Source organism: Pinus tabuliformis, chromosome 2_2 (genome assembly GCF_031772625.1).
Source record: "Pinus tabuliformis cultivar Carrire ecotype Pingquan chromosome 2_2, CPIR1, whole genome shotgun sequence".
Taxonomy (NCBI): domain Eukaryota; kingdom Viridiplantae; phylum Streptophyta; class Pinopsida; order Pinales; family Pinaceae; genus Pinus; species Pinus tabuliformis.
In genome coordinates this window covers 371,488,326-371,509,346 of record NC_142300.1, presented here as the reverse complement: position 1 = coordinate 371,509,346, position 21,021 = coordinate 371,488,326, and positions in this window count along the sequence as shown.

Genomic DNA, 21,021 nt, shown 5'->3' with positions numbered 1-21,021 from the left:
GTTGAGGTTGATCTTCTTGAACAACTTCTGGTTCAGAAGTAATTTCTTGTTGAACAACTTCAGGTTGAGGATCAACTCCTTGTTGAAAAACATGGGTTACTGTTCCACTAGATTTAGTTCTAGTGTCCTCAGGTAATTGTGGAGATTCCACTTCAGTAACAGATGTACCGGTAATTGTAGGAGTAATTGGGGTCACATTACTTACCAGTATAGGTGTTTCTGGTAATTCAGATGAAGAACCAGAAGTTTGGGATGTACTGGATTTAGTCAAATGAGACCACTTTGACTGGATAGGTGTAGCTTCGGGTGGTAAAGGTGGTTTACTTGTTGTCCTCCCCGAATGATGGGGTAAGGATTGATGTTCCTCCAAAATTTCTGATTGATTTTATTACAAAAAAGAAATAAACAAAAATGGGTAAGCTAGGCAAAAGGATTACCAAGAAACTATGAACTATAGAATACCTCCTGGTGAACTGAGAAGTACGGGCAGAAAATCTCCCCGAATTCTGTGTTCGATGTATCATAGTGTACAAGGCGTCTAACTCAGTTACCTAAGGATGGATAACAACCTAGTTTTTTCCTCCCATATATACCCGAAAGTATGTGGAGGCCCAATCTGTGTTAGTGCTATCTAATGCAAAACCGCATAGTGAGAGCATTCCTTTATACTTTATGTACTATAACACTGCCCTATCTACCCGAAGGTATGTGGAAAAGATACGATATACTTATGTACGTGGAATGATGTATCACACTCGAAATGTATCACAGACAAGTTAGCGACAACTGCTACATTTTACGACGCCGGAACACTTCTCTAGTCTAGAACCTCTAAATGTTTTGCGTTAGGTAACAATGCTCCATTAGGTTAATTTAGATTAATTTTAAGTTGATCTTGATTAAGAAATTTTCCTTTCAAGGTTCACCACGTGATGTCTTTGAAATTCCTAGAATGAAACTAATATGATAATCATTCTTTTCATTCAATTTGAACAATGAAAATCTTAGCTAGCATGGATAGAGAAATCAGATTCTTTTAATCAAAGAACAAAGAGCACATCTAATGCAATTTTCCTAAACTATTCCTATGAGCACACACAAACTTTTTCATTGGACGATGCAAGTTTTTCTTTTCAATTCCCTTAATGTTGAGATGAAAAAAAGGAAACTAATGCACATACAATCAATCAATCTTTTTGCAAGAATGAAGAATTTACAAAAATTCCTTTTCGAAAGAAATGAAGACTTTTATGACACTTTATTTTGAGAAAATATTAATCGACTATAAGCTAACTTTGACAATGAATTGATAATGATAAATAAATCATTTAAGAAACACTAAAAATTCAAGGCCAAAGTAGGGCTAGGAAGAGAAATACAAATTGATTTCAGAGACACAACAATCATTGATCTTTCAGCAAGCAAAAAGAGAAGGAAATTTGGAAAAAACCAAGCCAAAGGTGGTATTTTTGACCTAAGGAGGATCAGTGCAGCCCTGAATCAGAGACAGTGCACTTCAAAGCACTGTCCTCAAGCTAAGGGTGCTCTACAATGCTCTATGTCCTAACCAAGCCTGTGCTAGTGCCAGAGAGGCCATTCTAGGGGCTTTCAAGCACAAATTTTACCAAAAAACACTTCAAAAGCACTGAAACAAGATAAATGGAAGCAAGTTAAGTCTACTAGCATGTACTAGGATGAAGATAAACTACTTGGAATGATGATCATTCCCCAGTGGAGTCGCCAATTTTTTATGTGGAATTTTGCATCTACAAATAAACACAATTTCCATAAGTGGGTAGCTACACCTAGAACAAAATATTTAAAGAGTTTAACCTTTCCCTATAGAAGATAAATAAGACAAGGGATCTACTTGTTATCTTTCGCTTCCATTTGTCTCCTTTGAATAGCTCCCATTGCTCCTTCTCAAACTGAATCTACTCGATAAGTACCTACAATCATAAACAGAGGACAAAAACCAATCAAAGCAAGAGATCTATCTACTATAAGCAAATGGAATCGAAATAATTTACACTTATAATCATCATACATAAAGACAAGAATATGGGAAAAGGTGTAAAAAACTTTATTAAGTAGAAGGAAGAGTTACGACCAAAGAAGTCTGATCCCATGTCACTCATCCAACTTGAGTTCCATCCTTCATCACACCGAAAGCACAACACTTTGGCAGCATAACAATACTTGCTTACAATCTCAAGCCTCACACCAATAGTATCTCCTTACAAATTCTCAAAGTCCAGCCCCTGATCACTATTACGAGTGATCAATTTATAGGGAAATGGAGGTGGTTTTGTCATAAATTGGGCATTGAATGGATTTCCAATTTGGGAGTTACTTTCCATGGAAGAAGGGATGAGAGGATAGGAGGTTATTTGATTCATTCCCAATCCAATTTCGAGCTCATAGGAGAGGATAAGAGGTGGGAATATTCTAGAATGATCTAGAATGAAAGAATATTCCTAGAACCGAAGATTTCACTCAATTTGACCCAGCGCAGGTCAAAGTGGGCCTAGGTGCTCTGCAGAGTAGACTTGAATGGGTCTAAGTGCTCTGCATTGCACTTACCCCTAACCAAGGCTACTCTGGTCCCTCAAGGAGTCATTTTAGGATGTCTTCAGGCTAAGAAACTCTCAGGAATGATGGAATTCAATGTGATTACTTGTCTATGGCATGTAGAAAAAGAATTAGGGTTTGACGAGCCCTAAAAGTATTGATCTAAATGATAGGAGTGATGTGCCCAAATAGACTTGTAACATGTACATTGATCGGGTCAGGATGGAGCGCGAGACCATGAGTCTTATCTATTATGAATCAGGATGCATGGAGTTATATGTCATTCATGATTGTACACATGTTTCTACTATACAGGTGGCTGTGACCATACCGTGAGACTTTATATTTATGATGATCCTTGTTATCTAGATGGTTGTGCCCATACCATGGATCTTTTCATATAGTCTTCATCATTCATATGGTTGCATCCATGTCATGGATTAATGTCTTGATCTCAAAGATGTATATGTATATGTATCTGCATCCTTGATTTGCAGGTATCCTAACAGTGTGTGTCCTCATCCTTGCAAAAAGCTCGTAAAGCATCTCAGCCATCACTCCTCATTCTACCTTCATGCTTTAGGGGGCATTTGTTACACAATATTTTTTCATGCCTCCTGCACTTTTTGGTGACATACCTTGAAGTTCCCGAAATAGGATCATTATACAGTATACTCATCCATGTATACAATTCAGATCCCTCCTTTGACATTGCTTGGAAAATATCTGGAGCTTTCCCTAAAGAAATAGCTCTTAAAACCCTAAAATGAGGGTCATTGGCCTTATGAAGCTCAAAACCATGATGATCGCCTATTGCACCATGTTAATCCAATGATGACATCGCTCTATTCCCTTTCATACTCACTATGGCCTCAAAAAGGAAGTTTTCCCAAAGAGGATGAGAAGCTTCATGATCTAGAAGCTTCCAGAGTGGCAAGATGGAGGTGGTTTCACATAGATGAGGTCGAATACTCTTAATTTGACCTCTTGGTCTCATCCGTATGAGCTACCTCTTTGAGATGTGGGCCTAATCCTATCTTTGGAGGAGTCCTAATTGCCTCTCCCAACCTATAAATTCCTCCTCTCTCATTCCCAAATGGTTGATCTATGTCCATTTGCACCCTTATGCTGAGCTTGTGCTTAGATGCTATTCATTAGACTTAGGGGAGTGTTTGGAGAGTTTCTTGGCTTAGACTTGGATTACCACTGAAGGAGAGCCTTTCAACGTCAAGGCTATGGTTGTAAGATTCCCTTTATTCTTTAAATAATATACAACTGCTGGTTCATCTTCCCAATATATATATGTTAATGTATGTATTAGCTTGGCATTCCTTGATCAACTAAGTAGGTTACTATTGGTTTTGGCATGCTTTGTTGTCTCTTGATCACTTGTGCAGGTACATCAGCGCTGAAAGAAGTAGGAACAAGTCTATGACACAAGTAGTTTGAGGATCTCGACAAAGGAAATCAGAATAACATCAGAGCGAGATAGATCATCTCTCTTGTTATACTTTCCAATCATAATCTAGGAAGATGTATAGTTGATTGTCACTTCAGTTGCTAGACCCACTCATCGGGCTAGAGGGATCATCTGTATCCATAGAGAGGATTAACCTTGTCAACACTACCCCATGAGCTAGAATGATATAACGTGACCGTAGAAGAAGAAGAATATGACCCTAGAAATATCAACATTCTAGAGTTTGAGGGACAATGCAAAGTTGAAGGACCTAAAAAAGAAATCCCTAACATAGTAGAGCCTTCGAAGACTAGATAAGTAAACATTGGATCAGACACGTAGCCAAAGTTTGTGAAAATAGACGACTATTGGGATGAGGATACAATTGATATGGTCATGGAATATAAAGCAATGCACCTTCCAGGTTAATGATTTGGTATTATTATATGATAGCAAATTTACGAAATTTCCTGGAAAGTTTCAAATGCATTGGCTGGGACCCTATTTTTATCGGGAAAACTAGTGTCCATTCAGAGCTGCTAGTCCCACTAAGACGGGTAGCTATCTTAGAAACAAACAAACTAAAGTTATTTTTGTTTTCCTTTATGAGAGATAGATGAGAGAGAAGCAAAGAGTACCAACCTTAGTCTTCCGCTAGTCTCCTTTCTTGTTTCCTCTCCCCTTTGATAGAGCTTTCGCCACTCCTTTCTCACTTGTCCCACTTCAAAGAAAACCTATAGAGTCAAAGCAGAAAAATACCATCAAAGTATAGAGATATATAACCATAAACAATGTAGGATCAGATGTACATTAACCATACAAATGCATATACAAATACAAGATTCAGATATACAAAAGTATATGGAGGAAAACTCAAATAGATTTATTGATAGAAGTAGTAGAAGAGAGGATTACAACCAAGCTGTCTGATCCAGCATCATCCTCCCAGCATGAAAGCCCTCGTCACCTCATACAAAGCAAGATCACCCAACAATACAATGTCTTAAAGAGAAACCAACAACACTTCCTTACAAAATACAAAATTCCAGCCTCTGGATCTCTAGGATGAAGGATCCATATATAGATGTTTGCAGGAGAGTGAGTCAGCTTCTGGGATTTTGATTAGGCTCCATTCACTGATATTTCTTGGTTCCATTTGGAGATTTCATGATCTCTTACTCATCCTTGGGTGAATTCAGAGAGGCAAGTGTCATATGAGCAGTTTCTAGAAGATTCTTTGAGTTTCTACCTAGCAAACTGCCTTTGCCATTTGTCTACTCTCACTCATTGCACCCTACAGAAGGGCTTTTCAATATGCATCACACCCCTCGTGAGTAACAGGTGAGATGCATCGCACCCTCAGCATGGAGTAGTCTGTATGGTCCAGTTTTGACCAGTTCTGAGCAGTTTTTCAAGGAGAACTTCTGGGAAATGATGTAATCAGCTGACCTTGTTCCTTTAGGGTATGAAGCAACACTTTTAGGGGTTTAGAATCCCTTGGTTTATGGACATATGTGATTGGGGTTGCAATGCCCAAATATGTCTATAATAGTTGCCCCCTAAAGCATGAGGTCATACATCTTCTGATGTCAGGTGAAATGCTTTATCATGAGGATCCGAGGTTTTTCGAACTAGAAGGTGACCTGTAATAAGATACAATACAATACATTATCTTCATAACATTTTTATGATCTAGCTGAGGTGGGCATTCCCATGCTCAACTTTATAAATTCATTTTCATGTACATAGGACAGACAACTGTCTGTGTGGCAGACTGATGATTCTGGTAGAGCCATCATCCCTTAGCTTGGATGATTATCTGTGCAGCAATGATGTACATTTGATGTCTTTATTTTCCTGAATATATCGCAGCACGGATGGATGAAACTAGATTCGAGGTCTTCAAACTCATTCAATCTTCGCCCGAAGTAAAATTCAATCCATGTGAAAAGATGTTCTGATGTCGAACATGGAAAGACATCGCCTGATTACCAGCCAATGATGTAAGCTATTAACAGGCGCGAGAGGAATCACCGATAATGATAATGACCCTCAAGGTACTGTAGTACAATTCACGTGGTGCAAATACATGAGTTGATGTCAAACACCACACAAAATCTTTCGGTCGAAGGCCATTGATGTAAACATGTCGCCGGAAGTGAGAAACTTGCCATTGAGGCATGCAAGCTTTAAAGTACTGAAAGGGTTGTTCCTAAGTCAACTTCTTGGATAATGAGCTAATGTCGACAAGAAGCGACCCGTCATAGGAGGGCTTTAATGAATCCCACATCTATGACACGGAACTGAGCAAATGATTTTGTGGAGGTGAAAACCATCTGATGATACAAGGTTCAAGGTGGCGGTCATGAAAAATGGAGAGTGAAGGTATTGCAGCGGATGAGGTGTTAGCTGGGTTGGTGAATTCTCTGAGCGAATTCTCTTGAACATATCGGTGACATTGAAATGGATTGGTAGCGTTGACCCCAAAATGGATGGTACGGAGGACCAATGGTGATATGATCGGTGAACGGAATAACCCAACCCGACTCAATCATGGTGATGGAGTGAAAGTGTCATGTTCAAGAGTGACCTGCTACCAATGAAGTTATTCAAGTTTTCTTCCCTCTTTCCCCAGTCATTGCTGACCAGTACCTCTTTATTTTTGTCAAGCTTGAGGAGGATAACATATGCTTGTTCTATAATTTGCCCTTCGGGCAAACCTGTCGCTATGTTTTAGCAAGCCTAGCGACAGTGAAACACGCTCTTGTCTACATGGACAAGTTTGTTGCTATTGTTTTAACGAGTTTAACGACAAATATAACTTGGCCCTTTTCAATTTTAGAGAGTCTAAGAAGAGACGGAAAAGGAAACTCCAGTAGTCCTTTTTCGTAATATAATCCCTTAAGTCCGAAAAGGTATAAAATAATACGAAAGGGATGAATTTTCGATAGTTTTAACAAGCCGAACAAGACAAGCGCTCGATCTTTTTGTGTAATGATCCCTCAGGTCCAAAAAGATTAAAATATAGAGGAGGGATGGCACTTCTAATGACTTTAACGAGCTGGAGAGGCCAATTGCTCGGCAATCTTTTCATATTTTACGAGTCAGATGAAAAGAGCTTAAAGGAGACTCGTTTTTGAGGAACGAGTGATGTTTTCAGGCAACAACTGGTTCCAGGTAAGGTTTGGAACTTTTTCAATCATGGCAGTGTAAAGAAGGTGGCTAATAGAATCACTTGTCACAGCTGTTCCTCAAAAGGGTAAACAATCAAATGGAGGCATATGATCGGCTAAAAAGAGTGGAGGTGATGGTAAGAACACAACCAAGGTTCAAAAGCTGATAGTTATGCGATCACAAAGATTATTTATAGAGTTTAGGCTTCTGTGATCCATATTAAGTTAGAGAAATATTTCGGCGAAAATCACATGGAATGTCATTTGTCGACACGTTTCGAACCAACCAGTGTGGTTCATCGTTAGGACAAGTTGAACCACACTTTTGGTTCGAAACGTGTCGACAAATGACATTCCATGTGATTTTCGCCGAAATATTTCTCTAACAAAGATTATTTACCAAAGGTGGGTTCATTTTTTAATGAGCTTAAACTCTAGGGAACATGTGCTCATTGCTAGGTTTATTTTTTAATGAGCTTGAACTTTGCGTAAACCTGCTTGTGATAATAGTTAGAGATGTTGATTTCACCATTAACACTATGTTCTTTTGACGGTCATACTGCCTGTTCAAATACTCCATCAAATCGATTAGAAATGTAAATACATGCTTGAAAAATGAGTTAAACACCAATATTTTACTTGAATTACGTGAATAGTAACATAAAAGTAGTTTTTACCTCTCATTTCTACCATTTCATTCAAATTTGGGATTTTTGGAGCTTTGGAGGTGTCTTCCCCCTTGATTTTCATCCGCTGATTCTGGGAGAATTGGTGGACTATTTTTAGCGCCATCTGGACTAGGTAGGAGCTAACCCTGAGCTCTTCAATTGCATTCTTTCCTTTTCTGATTCTGAGCATGTTTTCCTATTTTTCTGGGCCTCTGGGGTTTGAACAATTAGTTCTCTCCCCATCGCACATAGTATACATCAAAAGGTGTGATGCATACTGACCTGGCCATTGGCCAGTCAGTATGTGTCCCACCTAGTACACAGCTAGGGTGCGATGGGCGCAACAAGGAAAGTTTACGCATTGTTTTTTCATGGAAATTTTTCCTGTTTTTGCCTTAATCAGGATCCTCATTCTTCTCTTGTTTGTATTTTAGAGATTCATTGGATCAATATGGTCATTACATGGCGTGAATGTGAGCATGAAGAAGAGGATATGATTACTTTACATGATCCGGGTACGGTGACTGCATTGTGGAACTGTGGCTTGCTGAAATTCTTCCGTATATCTAGCATGAGGCAACAAATCAATTTGTTACAATATTTTCTCGATGCATGGGATCCTACCAACCAAGTGTTCCAAATTGGAGGTAAATCCATCCCTTTGATTGTTGAGGATATCTACTTCTTGACCGGTTTATCGAGGCATGGTGCTCCTCTCTCACTATCAGGATCTGCCCGTGGGGGGTGAATCCGTGAGGGATTATGTTCATTAGTTCTATAGAGATGGTTCTCAGCCGAGTAGGGATGGCAAGATCAGTATTTGAGATGTCACTGACTGGTCCTTGAGGACTATCTTATTCACCTTTGCTAGATTGGCTGGTAGTGTGGCTCTTCATTTGGCCAACAGGTCCCATATGCAATATGCTCTGGAATGCCTTGAACCAAAGGTATTCAACTGGTGTGATGTAGTACTTCTGGTTATAAAAGAACAACTTACCAAGGTGAAGAACGGAAGGTCCAAGAACTTTGGTTATGGTTCCATTCTGACCACTTTTGCCTTGGAGAGGATCCCACTGATGCAGCCACAATACATTTCACTCAGACCGCCAGTATTGACGAAACCACAAATGCAGAGATAGGTTGATCTTATGGCCAAACATGTTGGTCAGTCGCAGATTTCATTCTCTGATGCCTTCTTTGAGTGGTTCAACTATCAGGAGATGGTCTTTTTTGAGTATCCATATGCTAGGATGGATTTTCGGGGTGACCCAGATCTGGTGCTATCGGCTAGCGAGCAGTGGGGTTTATAGGTAAAAGATCTGACCATATCTCTGTTAATTATTTTTATAATGTTCTTGTTCTTTTTTAAATGTTATCAAGACTAATCAAACCCATATGTTCGTGCAGACATTGGACCAGTGCGACCAGAAGTGCGCCTGAGGGTAGCAGCTGCGGTTCCAGTAGGAGAGGCTGTAGGGAGGGCTGTCCTTCACAATCTGGATGTAGTTGAGACCCTTGCAGTATTGTAGGATCAGATCGAGGGTCTCACCCTTGGTATTCAGGATGTGAGGACCAACGAGTTACCTCTGAGATTACAGCGCCATACCATTGGTGTGTCGAGTCGATGGACTAGGCTCTTACGTATGATCGCACAGGCAGTGACTTGTTGTCACCAGTACCATTAGTCTAGGGTTCTTTTCCTGAATTTTTGAGTTTTTGGGTCATACGACCGATTTTGTCCTGGACACAGAACATTTTGAAAAACTATAAACATTTATATATATTTCTGGAGTTTTATTTGGTTAAGTTAAATGATCCCGATGCAAATGTTGATCGAAATGCTTTCTTTTATAAATGATGCAAATGTCTATCTAACACATAATTTTCTAATGAATCAGTTAATGTGTTTAAGTTTATGGAAATGTGTTGATATTGAATAGAATCAAACTGCCTTTCCAAAATCCTGACCCTTAGGAACATACGATAGATAGCTGGATTCCGAACGGAATAGATGCCAGTAAGCTGTAGGATGACAAGTTGTGAGTCTAGCCTGACAATAAGTTGGCGTCTGCCACGTGCGATGGCATTAGAGAGAAGTTCTATCAACGTGCTATATTCAGCGATGTTTTTCATTGACCGACCAATACATACCCCTCTAAAACTCACTAATTCACCGCTTGGATAAAAAATGGCCCAGGCTGCAGAAGATAGGTTTCGCATACTACGACTAGCTCCGTCAGCATATCCAACAAATGATTCCAGTAGGTTCGACATCTGCAACAAATGCAAAAGTGGATTACCATAACCAAAACAATCACTCTTGACAAAAACAAAAATGCAACAAAAGAATATAAAGAGATTACTACACTTAGTCAAGCATAGTAATGCTTAAGGTACAACCCGTTTCGGGGTTGTGCTAGTGGAATCCCATCATAATCTACTAGCTCGTAGGCTCCTTTTGCTAACACTCATTTAACAATGTAGGGACCCATCCACAACGATTGGAACTTACCTGCTCCCAATTTATCGGATTCCTGATCGTAAAGTAAGACCAGGTCAGCTTCTGAGAAGACACGGGGTTTGACATTTTTGTCAAATTGCGCCTTAACTCATTTCTTATGAGCTTCGTTAGCCAAGGTGGAATCACGATGCGTTTCATCCAATTGGATTAGTTCCAAGAAATAAGCCTATTCCTCTGAAGTTCCTGGGAGAAGGTCGACTGCGAGCTTGAGAGATGAAATCTCACACTGAATTGGTAATACAACTTCCAGGCCATACACCAGCTGAAAGGGTGTAAACCTGGTTACATTTCTTACCGAGGTTCTGTATGCCCATAGAGTTGAGTATAGGATTAAATGCCAATCTCGTTTGTGGGCTCCAATAATTATCTGCAGCATACGCTTGAGGACTTTGTTGATCACTTCAACTTGTCCATTAGCTTGCGGATAATATGGAGTAGAACTATTGTGGGACAGTCCTAATTTGGTAGTTAATTCAACCATCATGTGATTGCGAAAATGCGATCCATTATCTGTGACTATAGCCTGTGGAACACCGAACCTAGAGACTACATGATTGAAAAAGAAAAGAGCAGCCATTTCACCACTGTTGTTTAATGTAGGCATCGCCTTGGCCCATTTTGTAAAATAGTCAACTATGACTATGATATACCCATGCCCCCCGGCCGAGGTGGGGTTACATGTCATGAAATCTATGCCCCATTTGGTGAATGGCCCAACAACAACTACTAGATGTAGAGGTGCGGGTGGTATTCTGGTTTTGTTGTCGAAGATTTGACAAGCATGGCAACTTCTTACTGCGGTTATGAAATCTTTGAACATTGTTGGCCAGATGTAACCTGTTCATAAAATCTTTTGTGCTACAGCGTAACAAGATTGATGCCCCCCACACGTGCCTGAATGACAATCATTCAGGACTTTTTTGTCCTCCTCATGGGTGAGGCACCTTCGTAGAACTGTATCATTACCACGACGGTAGAGTGTATCACCGACGATCATGTAGTCTTTTGCTTGGTATCGAGTACGTCATTGTTCTAAGAAAGAGGTATTAGGACTGTATGTTTGGGTTTGGAGATAGATGATTATATCTCCATACCATGGATCGCTTGATGATATCAGAAACAAAGATTCATCCACGATTGATGCTTTGGATGTTGAGTTGTTGGATGACGATGGGAAGTCGCATAGTAACCCCGCGAAAACTAGGATTTCTTTGATTTGGATTTTACGAATTCCAGATCAAACTCTTGCAAAATAGCTATCCATTTCACATATTTTCCCCCGAGTAACTGACGCGATAGAATGTAAGTCATAGGGTTTCAATCTAACAAAATGGTAGCTTTGCGAAAGAGGATATAGTGTTGAAGTCTCTGTACTGCTTGAACAGCTGCAAGAGCCAGCTTTTCAACATAGCAGTGCTTGCTTTATGTATCATTTAAGTTTCAGCTTAACTAATAGACATGATGTTCCATTCCATTTTCTTCTTGAACTAAAACCATTGCGATGGTTGTATCTGTTGCAGCTAGATACATGTTAAAGTCTTTTTGATAGTCATGAGCGTACAATAATGATGATTTCATTAGGGATTCCTTTAGAGCATCAAAGGAAGCTTTCATAACCTGATCCCAGTTGAAGGGTACTTCTTTTTTCAAAAGACATGTATAACCTTTAGCAAGTTCGGCATAATTTGGAATGAACCTCCTCAGAAAGTTTGCTTTCCCTTGGAGTTTCTGAATCTGAAGCAAATTTGAAGGTGGAGGCATATCGATTATTGCCTGAACCTTACATGGGTTGAGTCAAATTCCATCCTTAGAAACCACGAAGACAAGTAAATGACCAGAACCGACACAAAACACATATTTGTGTGGATTGAGTTATATCTTGTAGTGTCAACAATGTAGAAATATAGCTCTCAAATGCTGCAGATGATCAGTCCGCTTTCGTGAATGAGCCAGTAGATCGTCGAGATATGGTTGAACTATGTTCTTGATGTCATAGAAGGCATGGTTCATAGCCCTCTGAAATGTCACCCCTGTGTTCTTTAAACCGAAAGGTAGTTTACGGTACGCGAATGTGCCCCACGGAAATATAAATGCAGTGTTTGACTGGTCCTGTGGGCAGATATTTATTTGATTTTACCCAGAAAATCCATCCCTAAATGAAAAGATTTCACATCCAGCGCATTCATTAATTATCTGGACGATGAAGGGTGTAGGGTAGTTGTCCTTTGGACAAGCTTGATTTACATCCCTGTAATCAACGCACGCTCTAATAGTTCCTTGATTTTTCATCACAGGAACAATATTCAATACCCAATCAGTTAGAGGAACCAGGTAAATGAAACCAGCATGTAAAAAAATTTCAACTTCTGCCTTGATGGCATCGACTTTCTTTGGGTGCACCTGCTGAAGCTGTTGTTGTACTAGTTTGACATTTGGATAAATCTCGATTTCGTGTTCAACTATGCTCGAGTCAATGCTTGGAATTTCTTCATATGACCATGCAAAGACATCTCTGAATTTGCGAAAGAGAGCGCAATATATTTCCAGTTCTGAAGAAGAACAAGATTTGTCGACATGAATATTCTCTACAACATCAGGTTTGGTCGAGATATTTATGGCGATAGTTTCTTCAATATTGGACAAATTTCACTCGGAATCCACCATGTATTTGATAGAAAATCAAAACCTAAAGGATGGTCAAGGTCGCTGGAATAATCTTCATTATAATCTGAAAGATGGGAATGATGGTGGTAATCTTCCCATGGTGCCTCTCTATCATCATCAACTAAATAATTCCTTTGTCTGTAGAATGTACATGTGACCAAGGATCTGAAGAGGTGCCATATTCCTTTGACCTATCTATCCAAACACTCGATGAGCGTTGATTTGGGTTTGTCACCCAGGCCAAGAAAATTGATTGCTACAAAATTTCTATTGGGCTTGGAGGCAATACCTATTGATGATCGATGCTAAAAAAATGTCTGGAAGTCTTCTGAATGGAAGATATCATATTGCAAGTTTCTATTATGGCCACTTCCGCCAGATTACTCAGAGGTGGTAGGGCAAAAGTTCCCATTAAGGCAGGGCCTTTTAGTAGGCCTACTCCAACATTTTGAAGCAAATGAGAGCTTCCATGGATCATTGGGATGCTTCCTGTAACTTGTGAACTGTTGAGGAGAAAGGTCTGTTGATCAACGATTGTAATTCCTCCTTGAAATGGAAATGCAATCTTTCTAAAGTAAGTTGATACAACAGCAGCCATAGCATAAATCCAGGACCTTCCCAGTAAGATATTGTAATTGAGGTTTCCATCGATAACTTCAACGTCAATTTCTACAGTCTTGCCCCCGAGTTCAACTTGTAAGTTATTTAAAATCCCGTATGGGGTGTATGTTCATCCATCGAATGCTTTTAATGTCGTTGATGATCTTGATAAGGGTGGTAAGCCTAAAGTTTTCTAGCAAATCATTGACATAATGCAGGTAGATGCCCCCTCATCGATAATTATTCGATGAACAGTTTTGTTGAGGGCTTTCACTTGTATGAGGAAAGCAAGTTGCACTAGTAACTGAGGTTCATATCCTTTATGATTAAAGGCCACAAGATTGGAATCCCCTGGGTCAATCCCACCTATTGTTGATAATAGAGCTTGCTTTTGGGAGGGGCAATTTTGCAGTACTTCAAGCATTGACATAGCGGATGGCGATTGGGCCAGATCCTCTACTATATGATAATTTTGTGCTGCTCGGGCACAAGGATTAAATGTCGATTTGTGTACTACTCCCTTTGGTGGCTTTATTGTTAGCTTAGGAATGATGGGTGGCACAACTTCAGTTGAAGTTGTTGTCGAACTACTAGGTTGATCCACAGCCTTGTTGTTCGACAACTGTGGATTCCCATAATATTTATTCCTTATCGATATCAAATCATCATTTTTTTGTTTCAAAATGGACAACATCAGCACTTGGGAAGGGGAAGCATTGTCGCTAGCAACCAGAATGGTCTCTGGGTTTGGAAATGGATGGGTCAATACTGCTGAGGTTTTTGAACTCTTAAAGAATATCTTAATCTCAGCTTTATATGGACAATCCCTCATCCAATGGCCTTCATCACATATGTGACATGTCGAAGGAGGTTTTTTTTTCCCATAAGGGCCAACAGAAGATTTTTCAAGAGACGAATCATCCTGCTTCTTCCTTTTGCTTTTCCCTTTCTTCTTGCCCCCTGGTTTCTTCGTTTCTTTGCCTTTGTCAGTCAACACGGCATTAACTTCTGAGGCAAGAAGTTCTTCATTTTCATTTTTACTAGAAACCGTATGGGCTTTCTTAGATGTAGCCTTTGTGGTTTTCATGCTGGCTGTACCTATCATGCCATCACCAACATGAGAGTCTTTGTTTGATTTAGGAGGAGGAGGAACGGAAAACTCTGGTCTAGGAGCATCAAGAATTTTGTCATAGAGCGTGCCAGACTAAGTATAGATCAAGTCTAGATATTGCGCACGAGCAATGACTTGCTCTTCAGTGAGAACTCCCCCCTTAGCCACATCTTCTGTAATAGAAGGCAACAATGACTTAATAAACCATTCAACTAGCAGCTGATCAGGAACATATGTTTTTACCATTCAACGACGACGTCACCACTCATGAATATGATCAGATATGTGAGTGGCTGTCGCTTGCTTAAAATTGGTAAGAAGCTCCATTCCTATTTCATACCTTATTGGTAATTGAAAATGGGTTAAAAAGGTGGTGGCAAGGGCACTGAAGTTATCGAATGAAGCTCTAGGAAATTCAATGTACCACTTCACTGCCGAACAAGTTAGCGTTCGCTGAAAAAGGCGAAGCCTAATCAAATCATTATTGAGAGTGTTGGACGAACACCACAGATGAAAGGTCATCACATGATTCGACGGATCTTCACCCGGATTTTCATTGAATTTAGGAATATCTGACGGAAGTTTATGAGGAATCACTGGCCACCAAGGTGCGTAAGCAATTGGATCATTTGTTCGTCGATTCAGATCTAGTAATTCCAATGTCATGATGAAAGGAAACTATTGATTCAGGTTTGGCGAAGCATACCCAGGATAATATGAGATCGCCTCAACAGTAGGTCTTTGCATACCAACATAATGAATTTGATGTTGATAACTTTGATAAGGTTGATGGGCATAACCATTATGATATGATTGATGGTAACCATTTTGAATATACGGTTGCCCATTACCCACAAAGTTTTGTTGCTTAGGTCCTCAGTAAGCTTGTTGGAATTGTGGTTGTTGATATTGCACCAGCCATGGTTGTGAGGCCATTTGATTTGTCCAATATTGGATGTTTGACCAAGATGAGGGGTGATAGTACCCGTTTGAGCCTGAGTTGCTTCAGTTAAGGAGCCACTAATTAGTGATTTTGGTTGAGTCGTGGAGACAAGAGGCTGTTGTATTACGACCTGAGAGACTTGAGGTTGACATACAACATGCATCGCTTCTACTTGTGACACCGTCACAATAGCCGATGTAGTGGGAATATTTGACACAGGTTGATTTGGTTGTATTGAATATACAATTCTTGGTTGTTGAGGCAGTATTGGCACCCAACTACTGGATGCAATTCCAGCTTGACCCGAATTCTGTTTTGAACTCTCATATGGTTGTTCAGCCGGAGGGAACAATGAAAAGGCATACTGCCCTCCATATGGGGGCAATCTGGTGTTCAAAGGGAAAATTGGTCTTTGTAGATTGGACTGCCCAAATTGATACTGTTGTGAAGGATCAATTTGCTGAGACTCAACATAAGAAATTCCAGATAATATTTTGGACGAAAAAACAGGAACAGACCATATTGTCGAAACAGTCCCTGGGTGGACTTCATCTAGTGGTTTAGAGCTAGTTGGGACAAATGGTATACCAATGAACATTGTTGGAGCAGTGGCAGGAGGTTTCGCTGTTGTTGTATCAGAGGACACGGTCCTAGATGTTGATGGTTGTTCAGACATATTGAGTCTATCCAAAAGACTTCCTAGTGATTCTACAGGAACTTGCGATGAAGGATGACTAACTTCTGAATTAGAAGGATATAGGTGGATCCTAGTTCCAAAATGCAATGAGGTACTGGATGGAAGATCCTCCACAATCTCTTCTATAGCAATCGATCCAGGTGGAAGAGGTAGACCATCAGGTCCGTAAAAAATTTCTGGTGCCGAAGAATGTACACACTCTTTAGATGTTGGAGGGGTGACACCTTCCGAATCAATCCTAGATGGAGCTGGTTCAGGAATAGATGTGTTTAACATTACACTAGGATCAGTTCTAATGTCCTCTTGTAACCGTGGAACTTCTTCTGTAGAGGTAGGGATTGTTACACTAAAATTTGTCACCATGACTATTTACAGTCAGTATGGCTCCATCAGTAACCATACTATCCTCCTTGGCAAGTCTTATACCTCTGCTCCTCATGTCAAACTCCAAAAAAGAGAGAAAGCCTTTAAAAATCAATATAACTCTGGTTCCGCACTTTCTCTTACTCTTACCTGCGTGCACGCACCTCAACTTCATAATACCTGCGTACTTGTATGCTCTGTCTATAAAGGGGTGGGTGCGTACCCCTGTAAAAGTCAAAAGGCGCAAGTTTTACTTCAAAAAACTTACTTGCGGTCGATTCTAGATCATTCTAGAAGATGGTTTGACGTGGATTGAGCGCCTCCAGATGGTTCATGCATCCCAATGAAAGAGGAACTTATCCCATGAAGAGGGGAGCTATCCCTTTGAAAGAGGGGCTTATCCCATTGATGGTGGACCTGTTTAACTTCCTCCAAAGCATTATAAATACAGGCATTGGGCCAGAGGCAAGGGAGGTTGAAAGCTGAACATTCCTAAGGGTAGATGCTACTGAAATTAGGACTCCCTTATAGAGCTTGAGAGGAGAGATTCCATTCCTTTCTTAGCTTCATTTGGAAGTTGGTGAGCTGATCAAAGTAGAGGAGAACTCTTGCTGGACCCTGGGAGGGACTTGCACAACACCAAGGCACTGGTTGTAATGGTTTCTTTTGTTTCCAATTAATACAATTAAGTTCATTTTTCTCAACAAGTTGTTATATATAATTTGTTTCATAAACTCCTTGGTCTTTATGATGAATATGTTTTATTATATGAGTTATTCAGGTGCTATGTAATCGTTTGCTTGTTAGTGTATGTAGGCTTCAAGGAGAAGGAGCTCATCTGGATCGAAGAGGCTTGGCTGCTACAAACAGCGTTGGACTAGAGGTAAGCCTTAAACACCTGGTTGCTTTTATTTTAAATGCATATTTAGGGAAAGATAGTGCTTGATTGTTTTGTTTGTCACTAGAAAAGCCTTGTTTTCTAGGGAGGTCAGTTTTGTCCGCAAAATTGACTCTTTCCGCATGACAAAATGGCGGCCATACTGGGGAATCCATGGATTTGATTGATTTCTCTTTTGATTGATACTTTGACCAGAGAAACTATATTTTCTGTTTCTGTTTTTGACTTGATGATTGTGGGAATGGGTGAATTTAGTTAATTTTGAGTTAGTTTTTATTTTTCATAGTTTTGGGAGAGGTACGCACCCTCTGAGTTAAGCACAGTGCGTACCTGTACGCACTTTTGCTTTGTGCACAGAGCGTGGACGCACCTGTGTAAATAGGTTGCCTGCATACCCTATCAAAAATTTGAAAAATTTTAAATTTTTCTCCTTTTTATCAGTTTAGAATTTGTTTATAGGTTTTAGCCATTGCCCATACCTGCTTGTTCCCTATCAAAACTTTCCTTGGTTAATTCCATTGGCATTCCTGCTTTAAGCTTTTATCAATTGGGTGTTTTGAGTCTCTTTTTTGAGAAATTCTTAATTTGATTTCCTTTGGTCATTACTTGGAGGTTTGTCTCAGTCTTTTCACAATTTTGCATCTTTTTCCTTTTGTTTTTGCAAAATTGTGTATGAGTGTTAATCGCCTTTGAGTGTTTTTATTTTTGATCTTTGGAACTCTCACCCAATTTTCTTGACTTGCACTTGATTGGTTCTTAGATTACATTAGAATCATCTTGTGTTTGAGAATTCTCTTACATAGATCACATTTGCATAATTAGAATTCTCATTTTCAGAATATGAATGAAAAATGTGCATAGATTACATTTGCATACTTTTCAAGTGAATTGTGCATAGATTACAATTGCATAGTTTAAATTCTGAAAAATCAATCGTAGATTTAGATCAGCTTTCTTTGATTTGAATTTACATATTTTTATGCTTGTTCTTTAACACATAAAAATAAAAATAAAAAACTATTTTGGAATTGATTTGCATTAGTTTTTCTTGATGAAATTAGTGCATTAGAGAATTTGTTATATTTTCTCTTAGTGATCAATTTTTTGCATTGTTGGAAGTAAATGGAAACTCTCTCCTTACTTTAGCTAGGATTCATCGAATTGAAAAGATTACATTATCATATTCGATTGCATTCAATTTTGGGTCGGGTCATAACACCATTGGTTTCATATCCATTTACCCATTTGAGTAATAACAGCCTTAATAAAACAACGCTTAATTAAAATTTATCTAGTAATTTTTACATTTTTAGGGCTCTTTGATTCAGATTTAAACAGGAACGCAACAAATTACAGAGATAACCATATACACAAAGATGCAGCGGAAATAATACTTCATTTCATTAATGGAAAATACTGAAATATGCTTACAACCAGAAATGGAAATAAACCATCTAGGGCGATGGTAGCTTATCTCTGAGAAGAGATATGATGGCTACATGCCTCTGAACTGTATTACAATGAGTCTCGAAGGCCTATTTATTGTTGAGAAACAATGGAAAAACCTTAACATTCCAAAACCTAACCCTAGGAGATGAAATGCCAAAACTGTGGGCCCCGTTTGGGGTAAATTGGTACATCAACTTCCCGGGGTCGTAACTTTGGCATATGATCTCCGTTTGACGCATACAATAGCTCGTTAGAAAGATCTGCCCGAGCACTACCATTTTTGGAACGGGCAACATATGGATGGACCCATGTTGCCCCTGGATTCCCCAAAAAATGTCGTTTAGGGCCTCAAAACGGCTCCGGAAGTTCAGGACCCGAAAAACTGCTAAAAATAGTAGGTTGTGCTATAATTAAGGAAACTGAAAATGCTGAGAAAAACAATGGTGGGGGTCCAGGTGGACTTGGCAGGTGGCCACCAATATCCACCTGGATCACTCTTTCCACCAATCTAGCTTAGGCTAGTGTCTTGGAATAGGTTTTAGTTAACTCTCCAAGACAGTAAAACAATCAAGTAGTTGTATCTTCTGGTAGGAAGAAATCCAATTGTTGCATTTATGCTCTGGGAAAGCTCCTATTAAAGAAGAAGCACGAGATCGTGTCCGAACCAGTGTGGGAATCAATCCTTCCTCGTTGGGAACGACGCCATATATTCACATATTAAAAATGGTAAACCTCGGATTAACCATTGTCGAGGAGCCTGGGGTCACTTGTTGGTAAACCTTGGATTATGTCAAGGAGCCTTCAAGGGGATTGAGCTTGCTACTCTGCCCTTGCGTGCGTATCAGATCGTAGACTATTCCCCCAGGTATATTTTTCTCAGTTGGTAACCTTAGTGGCCATATTCTTTAGGACTCTTCCTGAGGTGACAGTGGTGGGAAGATCCCACTGTACCTGGAGCAGACGTCGGCTAGAATCACTTGGATTTTCTGGGGGGTTCTCTTCACTCGAGACGGTTAAGTGGAGGAACTTGTGCCAGTCTATTCATTAAGCAGGTTACCGGGGTAACTGTTCCAACCGCTATTTCTGTATTGAATTCTGCGACGTTGGATTTCATTACCAACTAGTGTTTTCGGTACGGAAAGTTACTGTTTGTGTGTGGTTTGACTCCTAGATTTGATAGTGCATGTTAATTTGTTTGTTTTTACTTTTAGAGACCATAGGTGTGAATTGTGAATTGTTAATTTTAGTTTTAAATTGTTAATAAAATTCACTGAAGTTGAATATAATGGCAACTGTTCCGGAATTTACCAACCTAGGAACCCCTCTTAACGAGGATCCTAGTACTTTTCCTTTCTTTGGAAATGTTGGTCCTCCTTATATGGCTACTTTGTCATTACCTGGATTTACAATAGGATTACCGATATGGTTATTTTCAACTTCGTTGGCCCAAAATGCTCCAATTGTTCCACCTCAACCGAATGCTTCACCTCAACAGAGTTCACCATCTCAACATCACCAACCTTCTGTTGACCCTTTACCTTCTTCGCCTAATTTTTCTTCCTCCATTTCTTCCTCTTTGCTTGGTAAAAGCACCGATGCTAATAACCAGGTGGCTAAGAAGAAGAAGAAAGGGAAGAAGAAGAAGAAGAAGAAGAAGAAGAAGCAAGATAAGAAATAAGTCAACCAACCAACTATGGCTGTAAGTGTTAGTTGTGTTGTGGAAACCTCCAACATGCATCGTAAACCCAAATACCCTTGCAGGCTTTGTAAGGGTGACCACTTCCTTATCAATTGTCCTGGTATTCCAAAGGTCTTGAAAGTATGGTCAAAAAAATCTCGTCAACTTTTCATTGATCCATCAACCAATGATAGTCAGGTTCCTGGGAAAAAGGGTAAAGTTAGGT